Source organism: Cornus florida, unplaced genomic scaffold (assembly GCF_030987335.1).
Source record: "Cornus florida cultivar Cherokee Brave unplaced genomic scaffold, ASM3098733v1 CherokeeBrave_3.0.0_Hap2_Chr01, whole genome shotgun sequence".
Classification (NCBI taxonomy): domain Eukaryota; kingdom Viridiplantae; phylum Streptophyta; class Magnoliopsida; order Cornales; family Cornaceae; genus Cornus; species Cornus florida.
Genome location: NW_026775571.1, coordinates 44,082,748 through 44,094,952, shown reverse-complemented (window position 1 = coordinate 44,094,952; position 12,205 = coordinate 44,082,748). Strand labels below are relative to the sequence as shown.

Sequence of the window (12,205 nt, the reverse complement as noted above, 5' to 3'; positions counted from 1 at the left end):
ATGTTTTTCTCAAAATATTAAACCTTCTAGGATCAACTCTGTCAGACCTTTAGGATCGTCTAGGCTTGAACATGAGACCTCGCTCTGATATCATTTTGTTGGAAATAGTGGCCTAGATACACACACAACATTATAATATATAGAGGAGTTGATGAAAAAACACTTAGACATATCTTATATTCTACTCATACTATTTCATCTTATTCTCTTATATATTCAACTTTTCTCTTTATATAAAAAATGTAGAGTACATGAGTTTATATAGGCTCTAAAACATATGTAATCAATTACATTTTAATGTCCAATTACTCCCACTAATCCCACTAACATAGTATTTAGTAGACTTAACTCTCATGTCTACCACTAACACAAATACAAACTCCCACTAAGACAGAATTAACACACCATATTAAAGGACTTGTAACCTTTACAAAAACACAAAAAAGCCCATAATCAAGTTTAATTTCCAACAAGCCCCATTATTGTTAAGCCTAGTGTAGAACATGAAAAATCCATTGAATTAAGCCTTCCCTTCTTTGGAACAATTAGGCCACTTAACATCTCTGGGGGGTTTTACTTTGAGCACCGGATTGTGGTTGAAAAAATTGGCTGGCCGGAGCTCAAACCCGCTACTAACCGTGGGCATCACCGGAAAATCTTCTTGGTATGGTACATGATGAAAGCCCAACGTGTACCATAACACAATGTCCCTATTTTCTATCTCCCTATCCCTGCAATGTAATTTAATAATACCAATTAGGAACCTTAAACCATTATTAATACCAATTATAAAAATGATCAAGTCAAAGGCCATGATTATGCCGATCAAACGATCAGTACCTGAGGCTCCATACGGCTAAGCTGTCATCACCTCGGCTCTGATCAACATATAATCCTCCAGCCCATTTTTCAGACTCGTTATACGGTGTGACCCACACATTGTACTTAGTGAAGGCCCCACGCATTTGCGCATAATCATCGTCTGTTAGAAGTGAACCAACCGTAGATTCGGGGATCAGACGGTAGCCAACATTGTTCCCCACCTTGGTCTTCTTGTTTGGATTCACCACTAACAACTCAGGCGGGTTCAAACCGAGCTGAATCCGAGCATCAGACTCGGTCTGAGCCGTTTCACTTACAGCCGTCCAATAACTCTTCCTTGGAGACCTGTTGTCAGTTACACGCATAGTTTTCAAACTAGTCTTGACAAAGGAGTTTGCATCACCGTCCACGTCAAGATCAAGGTGGTAGGTCATAAAATGATCGTGGTATGTACCGATTGTGTTTTCTGCCAGCAATGTACCATAGACTTCCTCTTTTATCTGGTCTTTGTGGGTGTACTCTGATCCCCTCACTTCTAGCAGACCAGTTAGCCCAACCTGTGAGATGCTCATTGAGTCTAGATTAACAGCACATAATGTCATTTGAACAATGTACTAATAATCTCAATTCTCATTTGCACATTAAGTAATGAACCTATTACATGCCTTAAATAAATAAATAAATAAAATTATTATGACACTCTAAGAAGACAAAGAAAGTAATAAACTATGTGAACATGACAAGATTTATAAGTAATTCAAAATAATATATTTTACTAGTTAACAAGTTAAGTAGGGCCAATTCCGAAAATAGCCATGTCCTAAACAAATGTGAAGCTTAATTTTGTAAGAAAAATGATAGAAGTCTCAATCAGTTTTTGTTAAGGACTGATATGTTAATTATTTAGGTAAACACTCCGAAGAGTCCTTGTTAAACATTTGTTTATTGGAGCGAGTTGGGCATAGTAGCATTACTCAATATCTAAACTTGTGAATGAGCTGAGCTCAAGTTGCTGATTGACTTAATTGTAATGCTAATTATTTGTTTAGTGGTGCATTTAAAATACGTACTTAGAAGCAATGACTTTGTATTCAATAAACTTTAAGGTTTCATTTGAATCGAAGGATATTTGAAATTTCTTTCAACTATTATAGTATAAATTCAAAATGAATGCTTTCAGTTTTAAAATCAATACTGGAGTCTAATAGTTTCATAACTTACAGTAAATTTGATGGAGCCACATTGCTTAAATTCCCAATCAACTATGTAGTCGTAGTTACCAACAGTTGATACCATCCTCACCACCAAACTCACTTCTGGTCTAACCTCTCTTATCTGCAAAACAATTCCAACTTTCATTCATAAAATTTCCCAATCTTATTATGCTTTAAACGTACTTAAACCAGTTGGAATTTCAATTACCACTTCCCCTGGAATTCCACCTTCAGTATGGCGCCATATGACATCTCCGGCATATCGCTCAAATAAACATAACGCATTCGAAATATTTCCTAGTGTGCCATCCTGCCCAGTGAAGTACCCATCCATGAAAACTGCATTTTCTGGGCAGTCCCTCAATGGTTCAAGTGACACTGCACAGAGACCGAATCCAAATTCACCAACATCAAAGAATGTCTTATAGTACCATTCTTCTGTTGGATCCATGTACGGCACAAAGAGTTCTGACACAAACCCTTTATAGAGAACTCGACGATATTCATCCTTGTCGAGGTCATAGATTGATGCTAAGGATATAACTGGACCTGCTCGCATGTCGAATGACAGATGGAAATCCTAGTTAGCCCACCTAAATGTAGTGACAAATTTAGATATGTTATTCAACTGTGTGAATCAAATGAAAATTTGATGTACACTTTTAAATTCTGACTAATGCACGGTTGTCCAATCTCATTTGTTGAACGAGAAGAATCACATGGGTTTCACTATACCACATCCAATTAACGAGGTTGGACGATGACATGAATGGAAACAGTGTTATGAAAAAAGAATAATGATTTGGAGTTAGAAAGTCAGACAACTTTGACTTATTTATGCGAGTGGGAATTGACATCATCATGAAATCTTTAATATTCCTTCAGCCTATACTCATATAAAATTGGTCCAACTTTAGACTTCCTATCATTTACTCAAGAAAATAACAGAAAGGAAAACAACAACAGAAAAAGGATGTCAAAGTTGGTTCACCCAAAATTAAGGTTCCGTCAATAAATTCATTAAGATCTCAACACGATATTAGTTCATCCAAAACTAGGAATATGTCCATAGAGTGGGGGTTAAAAGTTAGTTCACCTAAAACTAGGATTACAACCTTAGAATCATTAAGATCTCAACAGGATGAAGAGTAAACAAATAGAATGATACCAACATGTTAGTGGTCTAGCTTATCAGCCTCTACCTTTCAGGGTTCAAGTCTCTATGGAGACATTTCTGCGTGATTTCCAATTAAAAAAATAAAAAAATAAAAAAAAAAAATAAAAAAGAATGATTAACAACAACCCTCCACTGTAGTTTCGTAGAATTAGGGTTCTGTTAGCCCCTTGACGGTTGTCCAAGGGAAGACATGGGCATTTCAAGGCCATGCCATGTCTTGTGAATACTTTGGCTTTGGTTAGACAGCCATGAGAATGCTCAGTGGGTTGTCAGCGTGCACAAGATGCTCAGCGTGCACACAAGATGCTTAAAAGGATGCTCGGCGTGCACTGGGGGTGCCCAGTGGCACTTTCGTAAATATGGCAAAAAGTGAAACTTGGAGTTTTGACTCGGGATCTTTATGGGAGGTACCTTGAGTCCATAGAAGCTGGTTGGCGCAGACGGCACTCAATTTGGATGTCGGGAAAGGTCTGAAAGGCCATTATGACTCCTCAAGCATGGGTGATGTTTACTCTTGTCAGAGTGCTGGATTTCCTTAAGACTATATTAGGGAAGGGGTCTATTGAGCACATCGGTTGGGCTATGGCATGGCTTGCTTAGAGGGCTTAGCCAACGTGCATGGGCACGTGTTGCACCACTCCAAGATGGTTGCACAAGTGGGGAGCATCCAAGATATTGAAGGGCAAACAAGTGGGCACCGACACGGGCGCTGGTGTGCAGCGGCGCGCGTGCGGGCATGCAGGTGGGCGCGCGGGCTGGCGTCTAACCTAGTGTGCGCGAGCGTCTAGCTCAGCGTGTGGATGGGCGTCCAGGTGGGTGTACAGCCACGGGCGCATGAGGGTACAAACATGGCGCGCGAAGAAGGGCACTAGTGTGTGCGCCGGCGTGCACTTTGGTGTGCACCTGAGCATGCGCACGAGCGTGCATGGATTGGCATGCCGTGCACTCAGAGACATATATATGTGGGTGCAGATTGGTGGACTTGGGCTAGGTTCACAAGGTTGACTCAGATGTGGCTAGAGCATGTACAACACAAAGTCATGGCTTGCGGTTACAAGAGGTGGTGCCTTAGTGGGCTCGGTTCGTTGGGGGAAGTTACTAGCACTTCCCACTCATCATGGGAAGTGGGGGAGTGCTGAATAACCTCCCAAACATGTGGCACAATTCTGAGAGGACCAACACACAGGCGGTTAAGGGTGGTTTCCTCCACTATGCAGAATCTAACTTCTTGTGGTTATGTGGCATGAGCAGAACATGCCAACAAGTCTAGCAGTTAGGCTTGTCAACTGCATTATAGTGCTGGCTCATTTAGAGGGTGCCAGCACGACCCTAGGTGGATGGGGGTGTCATCCATCATCTTAGTGGGCAGTTATGGGCGGTTTTGAGAGTGGCCTATATAATGCTAAGGTGGGCTTTGTAGAGGGAACAGAGAAGAGGGTGTGAGCCTTGGTTGTTCCTTGTACGAACTCATGTTCCTTTGTAATATGTTTAATATGAGCAAAGGTTGGGGCTTGTCCTTGTAACTGTGTGTGCCTTTTTTACATTTCTATACTGTGTGTATTGTGTTGTTGTGTTGGCTGAGACTTGGTGGCCCCAAGTGCCATTGCAGAGGCAAAAATTCGTGGTGTAATTTAGCCCTGTGACAATTGGTATCAGTGCCCCGTTCTACGATGGCTGGAGGTAATACTCGTGAAAGAGTTTCCCATTTGGAAGAGTTCGTGGGTTTTCCTACAGAAACAGAGGTACAAGATGGTGCAGAGAGCCTTGTTGTTCGAATTGAAAACTTGGCTTCTGAATTGGAGATCTTGAAGACTGATCCTGATGGGTTTGGTGACTTCATGCAGGCCACCAAAGAGCAATTGACCCGTATTTCTGAAGATGTTGAGTCACTGACTGACGTCTTCAAGAAGAACCTGAAAGACCTTGAAGATGAAGTGTCCTTGGTGAAGAGGGCCATTCATGGGAGTTCCAGAGGCGGTGGTGATCCTCTTTTACAGAAGATCAAGGTGCCGGATCCCAAGTCTTTCAGTGGTACCCGAAATGCCAAAGAGTTGGAGAATTTCCTATGGGACATGGAGCAGTACTTCAAGGCTGCTCGGATCCCTGATGGTGAGAAGGTGACCATTACAAGCATGTATCTATCTGGTAATGCAAAGCTATGGTGGCGCACACGGACAGAGGACGATGCTTCTGCGGGTAGGCCTCGGATTGAAGTTTGGGAGACCCTCAAGACGGAATTGAAGGACTAGTTCTTGCCTCATAACACTGCATGGATTGCAAGGGAATCTCTGAAGAAATTGAAGCACACAGGTACCGTTCGTGAATATGTGAAGGACTTTAGTTCCTTGATGCTGGACATTCGAAATATGTCAGAGGAGGACAAGTGTCCGGATTGCAACCATGGGCTCAGGCAGAACTCCGTAGGCAAGGTGTGAGGGACCTTCCTACTGCCATGACAGCGGCAGATTGTCTTGTAGATTTCAAGATGACTGGGTCTACTACACAAGACAAGAAGAAGTTCAAGGAGGGGAAGAAAGACAAAGGCCAGTCCTTCAGGTTCAAGGACAAAAAGAAGGACAAGAATCAAAAGAAGGGTAAAGGCAGTGGCTTTGTCAAGGCTAAGGCAGATTACAACAACAAAGGGAGTAGTAGTGGGACTAAGCCCAACTACGATTGTTTCATCTGCAATGGTCCCCATCGTGTTAGGGACTGTCCCAAGAGGGAGAAGCTAAGTGCTATTGTCGCTGATTCAAAAGGAGTCTCAGACTCGGAATCTGGTCCAACCCGAGTTAATCCTCTGCAAATGCTGAATGCTCTTACTAAAGAACAGTCCATGGAGTTGAAAGGGCTCATGTTCATTCAGGTGACACTGAACGGCAAGGAAGTTTTGGCAATGGTGGACACGGGGGCCACTAATAACTTCATTGCGCAGAGGGAAGTAAGTAAGTTTAATTTAAAGTTAATTCCACATGCTAATAAGATGAAAGCTGTGAATTCTGAAGCCAAGCCTGTTTTAGGCATGGCCACCACTTCTATAAAAGTTGGTTGTTGGGAGGGCATAGTTAGTCTTATGGCTGTTCCCTTAGATGATTTTGATCTAATTCTTGGAATTAAGTTCCTTACGACAGCCAGAGTGGTAGTTGTGCCATATTTGGGAGGAGTTTTTATTTGGGACAGGAGTTGTCCATGTTTTATTCCATCAGTGGCTCTTTATGGGCACCAAAAGAAGGAAGATCGTAAATATGGTTGCATCGAAATAATCTCTGCATTGCAAGTGAAAACAGGTTTGAAGAGGGGATACTCTACCTTTCTTGCAGCTATGATAGAGATCAAACCGGACCAGCTTGTTGAAGTTCCGGATTCTGTTGCTGAAATTCTAGAGGAATTTGCAGAAGTGATGCCACCAGAACTACCCAAGCAATTGCCCCCTCGACGTGCTGTTGATCACAAGATAGAGTTGGAACCGGGTGCAAGGGCTCCTGCTCAGGCCCCATACCGGATGGCGCCTTCAGAACTGGCTGAACTGCGTAGACAGTTGGATGAGTTGCTGGAGTCTGGCTATATTCAACCATCCAAGGCACCGTATGGCATGCCAATGTTGTTCCAGAAGAAGCAGGATGGCTCAATGCGGATGTGTGTGGACTATAGGGCTCTGAATAAGGTGACTGTGAAGAACAAGTATCCAGTGCCCAATGCCGCTGATTTATTTGACAGGTTGTCAAGGGCATCCTACTTTACTAAGTTGGATTTACGTGCAGGCTACTGGAAGGTGCGTATAGCAGAAGGAGATGAACCCAAAACTGCATGTGCAACTCGTTATGGGTCTTATGAATTTCTTGTAATGCCGTTTGGGCTAACTAATGCCCCGGCAACCTTCTGCAACTTAATGAATAATGTGTTTTATGACTACATCGATCGCTTTGTTGTTGTTTATTTGGATGACATTGTAGTTTATAGTGAGTCATTGAAAGATCACTTAAAACACTTGAGATTGGTTTTCTCAAAACTGAAGGAGTTTCAGTTATTTGTCAAAAAGGAGAAGTGTGAGTTTTATCGCCAAAAAGTGATGTTTTTGGGGCATTGGATCAGTAAGGGCCATGTCAGAATGGATGAGAGAAAGGTGAAAGCCATCCTTGATTGGTCTGCATCTGCCAAAGTGACAGAGTTGAGATCTTTTCTAGGGTTGGCAAACTACTACAGAAAGTTTATAAAGGGGTATTCCAAGAAGGTTAGTCCTTTAACGGACTTGCTGAAGAAGGACAAACAGTGGGTTTGGTCTGAGGAGTGCCAGAATGCTTTTGAGATGCTTAAGCAGGCAGTGTCTACAGAACCGGTCTTGAGACTGCCTGACTTTGGTTTGCCATTTGAAGTGCATACTGATGCCTCTGATAGAGCAATTGGTGGGGTCCTAGTCCAAGAAGGACACCCATATGCCTTTGAAAGCAGGAAGCTTAAGGATGCTGAACAGAGGTATACAACTCACGAGAAGGAGATGACTGCAGTGATACATTGTCTTGACGCATGGAAGCACTATCTCTTGGGTACTAAGTTTACAGTGGTGACTGATAATGTGGCCAATACTTACTTCAAGACACAGAAAAAGCTTACTCCAAAGCAAGCTCATTGGCAAGAGTTTCTTGGGGAGTTCAATTTTGTGTGGGTTCACAGACCTGGAAAGCAGAATCAGGTTGCTGATGCCTTGAGTAGGAAGGAAGTGCAGGAGTATGTGGCGTCATTGACAACTGTGTATACTGATTTCCTTGACAAAATCAAAGAGCAATCTCAGTCCTACAATGCCTATCAGAAACTTAAGCAACAGGTTGCTGATGGTGAAGTCAGAAAGTACTGGATTGAAGATAATCTACTCTATGCCAGATGAGATAGATTATATGTTCCTGTTGGAGGTTTGAGACGGGAACTAATGCGGGAAATGCGTGATCCTCAGTGGGCTGGACATCCAGGGGTGGATAGAATGCTGGCGTTGATATCCAGATCATATTACTGGCCCAAGATGGAGGATGACATAGAGTTATATGTCAAGACTTGCTTGGTCTGTCAGAAAGACAAGCATGAAAGGAAGAAGGAGGCAGGGCTACTGTAACCTTTGCCTATACCAGAGCGTCCATGGCAGTCAATTTCAATGGACTTCATTTCTGGTTTTCCCAAGGTGGAAGGTATGAGATCTATTTTTGTGGTTGTAGATAGATTCTCTAAGTATGCAATTTTTATTGTTGCACCACATGCATGCCCAGCGGAAGTTGCTGCTGGTTTATTTCAAAAGTTTGTGGTGAAATATTTTGGCTTGCCCGAAGATATTGTTAGTGATCGTGACACCAGATTTACGGGAAGGTTCTGGACAGTGCTATTTGGTTTGATGGGTTCTGAACTGAAGTTCTGCACAGCAAACCATCCTCAGACTGACGGACAGACTGAGAGGATGAACCAGTTATTGGAAGAATATCTGAGGCACTATGTCACTGCAAGTCAGAAAAATTGGCTGAAGTTGCTAGACACTGCACAATTCTCTTATAATTTGCACAGGTCTTCAGCAACAGGAATGAGTCCCTTTGAGTTGGCAACAGGGCAACAACCTCGCACACCACAGGAGGTGGCAGTGCAGAGGACTTGTCGAAGATGCCCTGCAGCATACCGATATGCCCGTTCCATGCAAGAGATGGTGGAGGAGGCACAGGACAGCCTTGCCAAGGCTGCGAGAAGGATGAAAAAGTATGCAGATAAAGGGAGAAGGCCATTAGAGTTCCAAGTGGGAGACAAAGTTCTGTTGAAGTTGACTCCACAGATTTGGAAGAAGATAAGCAGCAAGACTGTTCACAGAGGGCTGATTCAGAAGTATGATGGTCCATTTGAAGTTGTGAAGAAAGTGGGGAATGTTGCTTACAGATTACAGTTACCTGGAAGACTGAAGGTCCATCCTACTTTTCATGTGAGTTTCCTCAAGCCTTTTCATGAGGACACTGCAGATACATCAAGACAGTAGGCTAAGAGAGCCCCACCTGTTATTCGGTAGCAGTTTAACAAGGAGGTGGAGAAGATTTTGTTTCACCGGACCCAGGGTCAGAGTAAGAAAAATCGCAGAACTGATTACTTGGTGCAATGGAAAGGATACAGTGAAGTAGAGGCGAGTTGGGAAAGGGATGTGACATTATGGCAGTTTGAGAAATAGGTAAGGGAGTACTTGGACAAGTCGACGAGGGCGTCGACTTCTTCTGGTGGGGGTGGTTTGTTAGCCCCTTGACGGTTGTCCAAGGGAAGACATGGACATTTCAAGGCCATGCCATGTCTTGGGAATACTTTGGCTTTGGTTAGACAGCCATGAGAATGCTCAGTGGGTTGTCAGCGTGCACAAGATGCTCAGCATGCACACAAGATGCTTAAAAGGATGCTCGGCGTGCACTAGGGGTGCCCAGTGGCACTTTCGTAAATATGGCGAAAAGTGAAACTTGGAGTTTTGACTCGGGATCTTTATGGGAGGTACCTTGAGTCCATAGAAGCTGGTTGGCGCAGACGGCACTCAATTTGGATGTCGGGAAAGGTCTAAAAGGCCATTATGACTCCTCAAGCATGGGTGATGTTTACTCCTGTCAGAGTGCTGGATTTCTTTAAGACTATATTAGGGGGGGTCTGTTGAGCACATCGGTTGGGCTATGGCATGGCTTGCTTAGAGGGCTTAGCCAACGTGCATGGGCACGTGTTGCACCACTCCAAGATGGTTGCACAAGTGGGGAGCATCCAAGATATTAAAGGGCAAACAAGTGGGCACCGACACGCGTGCTGGTGTGCAGCGGCGCGCGTGCGGGCATGCAGGTGGGCGCGCGGGCTGGCGTCTAACCTAGTGTGTGCGAGCGTCTAGCTCGGCGTGCGCATGGGCGTCCAGGTGGGTGTACAGCCACGGGCGCATGAGGGTACAAACATGGCGCGCGAAGAAGGGCACTAGTGTGTGCGCCGGCGTGCACTTTGGTGTGCACCCGAGCATGCGCGCAGGCGTGCATGGCTTGGCATGCCGTGCACTCAAAGACATATATATGTGGGTGCAGATTGGTGGACTTAGGCTAGGTTCACAAGGTTGACTCAGATGTGGCTAGAGCATGGATAACACAAAGTCATGGCTTGCGGTTACAAGAGGTGGTGGCTTAGTGGGCTCGGTTGGTTGGGGGAAGTTACTAGCACTTCCCACTCATCATGGGAAGTGGGGGAGTGCTGAGTAACCTCCCAAACATGTGGCACAATTCTGAGAGGACCAACACACAGGCGGTTAAGGGTGGTTTCCTCCACTATGCAGAATCTAACTTCTTGTGGTTATGTGGCATGAGTAGAACATGCCAACAAGTCTAGCAGTTAGGCTTGTCAACTGCATTATAGTGCTGGCTCATTTAGAGGGTGCTAGCACGATCCTAGGTGGATGGGGGTGTCATCCATCATCTTAGTGGGCAGTTATGAGCGGTTTTGAGAGTGGCCTATATAATGCTAAGGTGGGCTTTGTAGAGGGAACGGAGAAGAGGGTGTGAGCCTTGGTTGTTCCTTGTACGAACTCATGTTCCTTTGTAATATGTTTAATATGAGCAAAGGTTGGGGCTTGTCCCTGTAACTGTGTGTGCCTTCTTTACATTTCTATACTGTGTGTATTGTGTTGGCTGAGACTTGGTGGCCCCAAGTGCCATTGCAGAGGTAAAAATTCGTGGTGTAATTTAGCCCTGTGACAGGTTCCATAATAAGTGTGAAAGTACCAATGTACCCGAAAAAAAAAAAATTTTGTGACTTCGATCTATTAGATAGTCAATATCATGGTTCTTGTGACTAACCATCTTACCTTATTGTATGTCCATTGATGGTGAAACTTCCTTCTGGGTGCAATACTGTTATCCCCTTCAAACGTGGACCGAAGGGCGGCTTCTGCTTCGATTCTCTGTAGTCTGTTCCATCTGCCTTCGGTACAGGCACCATCAACCTGTCACTGTAGTCCTTGATCTTCATCTCATCTAGATCAACGATCACTGTTATACCCTCAATAGGCCTCATGTACAGATTAACAGTCCCATCCAAGTAATTACATGTAACTTTGATCACCCTATTACTCTCCCTCTTCTCTCCATACCACCCTATAGTGTAACTCCCACACACAACTTCCTCTAACTTAAGCCCTCTCTTGCCAATTGAGTCTATAAATGGCGCATATGTTAGTGGCAACTGGACTGCAGCTAGTTGTTCTTCAAAGTTGAGCATAGGGTAACCACGTCCATGATAGACTCTATCGGATACGATCGAACCAGACTGTAAGTCAACCACAATTTCATGAGTTTTATGGTTGATACGGGCCATGATGAAGGCTCGGCGAGGTGGGTTTTGGGTGGCTTGGTTTGACAGCCATGAGAGGATGGTGGGCTTATGTGGTTCATCTAAGCCTACATAGTGGAAGGTCAGGTTGTGGTGTGGACTGGGTCTAGACCCGTGTACTATGGCTCGGACTTGATTGAGCTCTGATGGAGTGAGTGGGTCAAGTGGATGGTGTTGCTGGGTCAAGATAAAGGAGAAGACTGAGTAGAGGAGGAAGAAGAAGAGATACCTGAGATTTGAAGCCATAGACAGACGTGGCCTTGGGTGGGAAATGAGAGGATTTTATATTTATCTAAAATGCAAACACACACACACCACAAAAATGTATGTGGGAAATGATAGACGTGTTTTGGCCTATTATCTACGGTCATTACTCATTAGCAATATGTCAAAATATGGGTCCATTTTTTGACATGATGTTTTGACTAATTAACTACAGTATAGAAAAACAGCCATTATTTTTGACAAATTCTGTACAGAATAGAAAAACAACCATTAATTTTGACAAATTCCGTACGGTATAGAAAAGCAGCCATTAAGACCTACTTTTAGTTACGTTGATGGTCGCTTTCTAAAAATTAATAAATTAATAAGAATTTTACAAGATGCAGATTAACAAGGATATTAAAATCAAAAGCTT

The 12,205-nt window shown here is 43.8% G+C and overlaps 1 pseudogene; it reads right to left on the bottom strand.

Moving 5' to 3' along the window:
• Window positions 1-264: 264 nt before the first annotated feature.
• Window positions 265-11,846, bottom strand: LOC132295536 (primary amine oxidase-like; annotated as a pseudogene).
• Window positions 11,847-12,205: the final 359 nt, after the last annotated feature.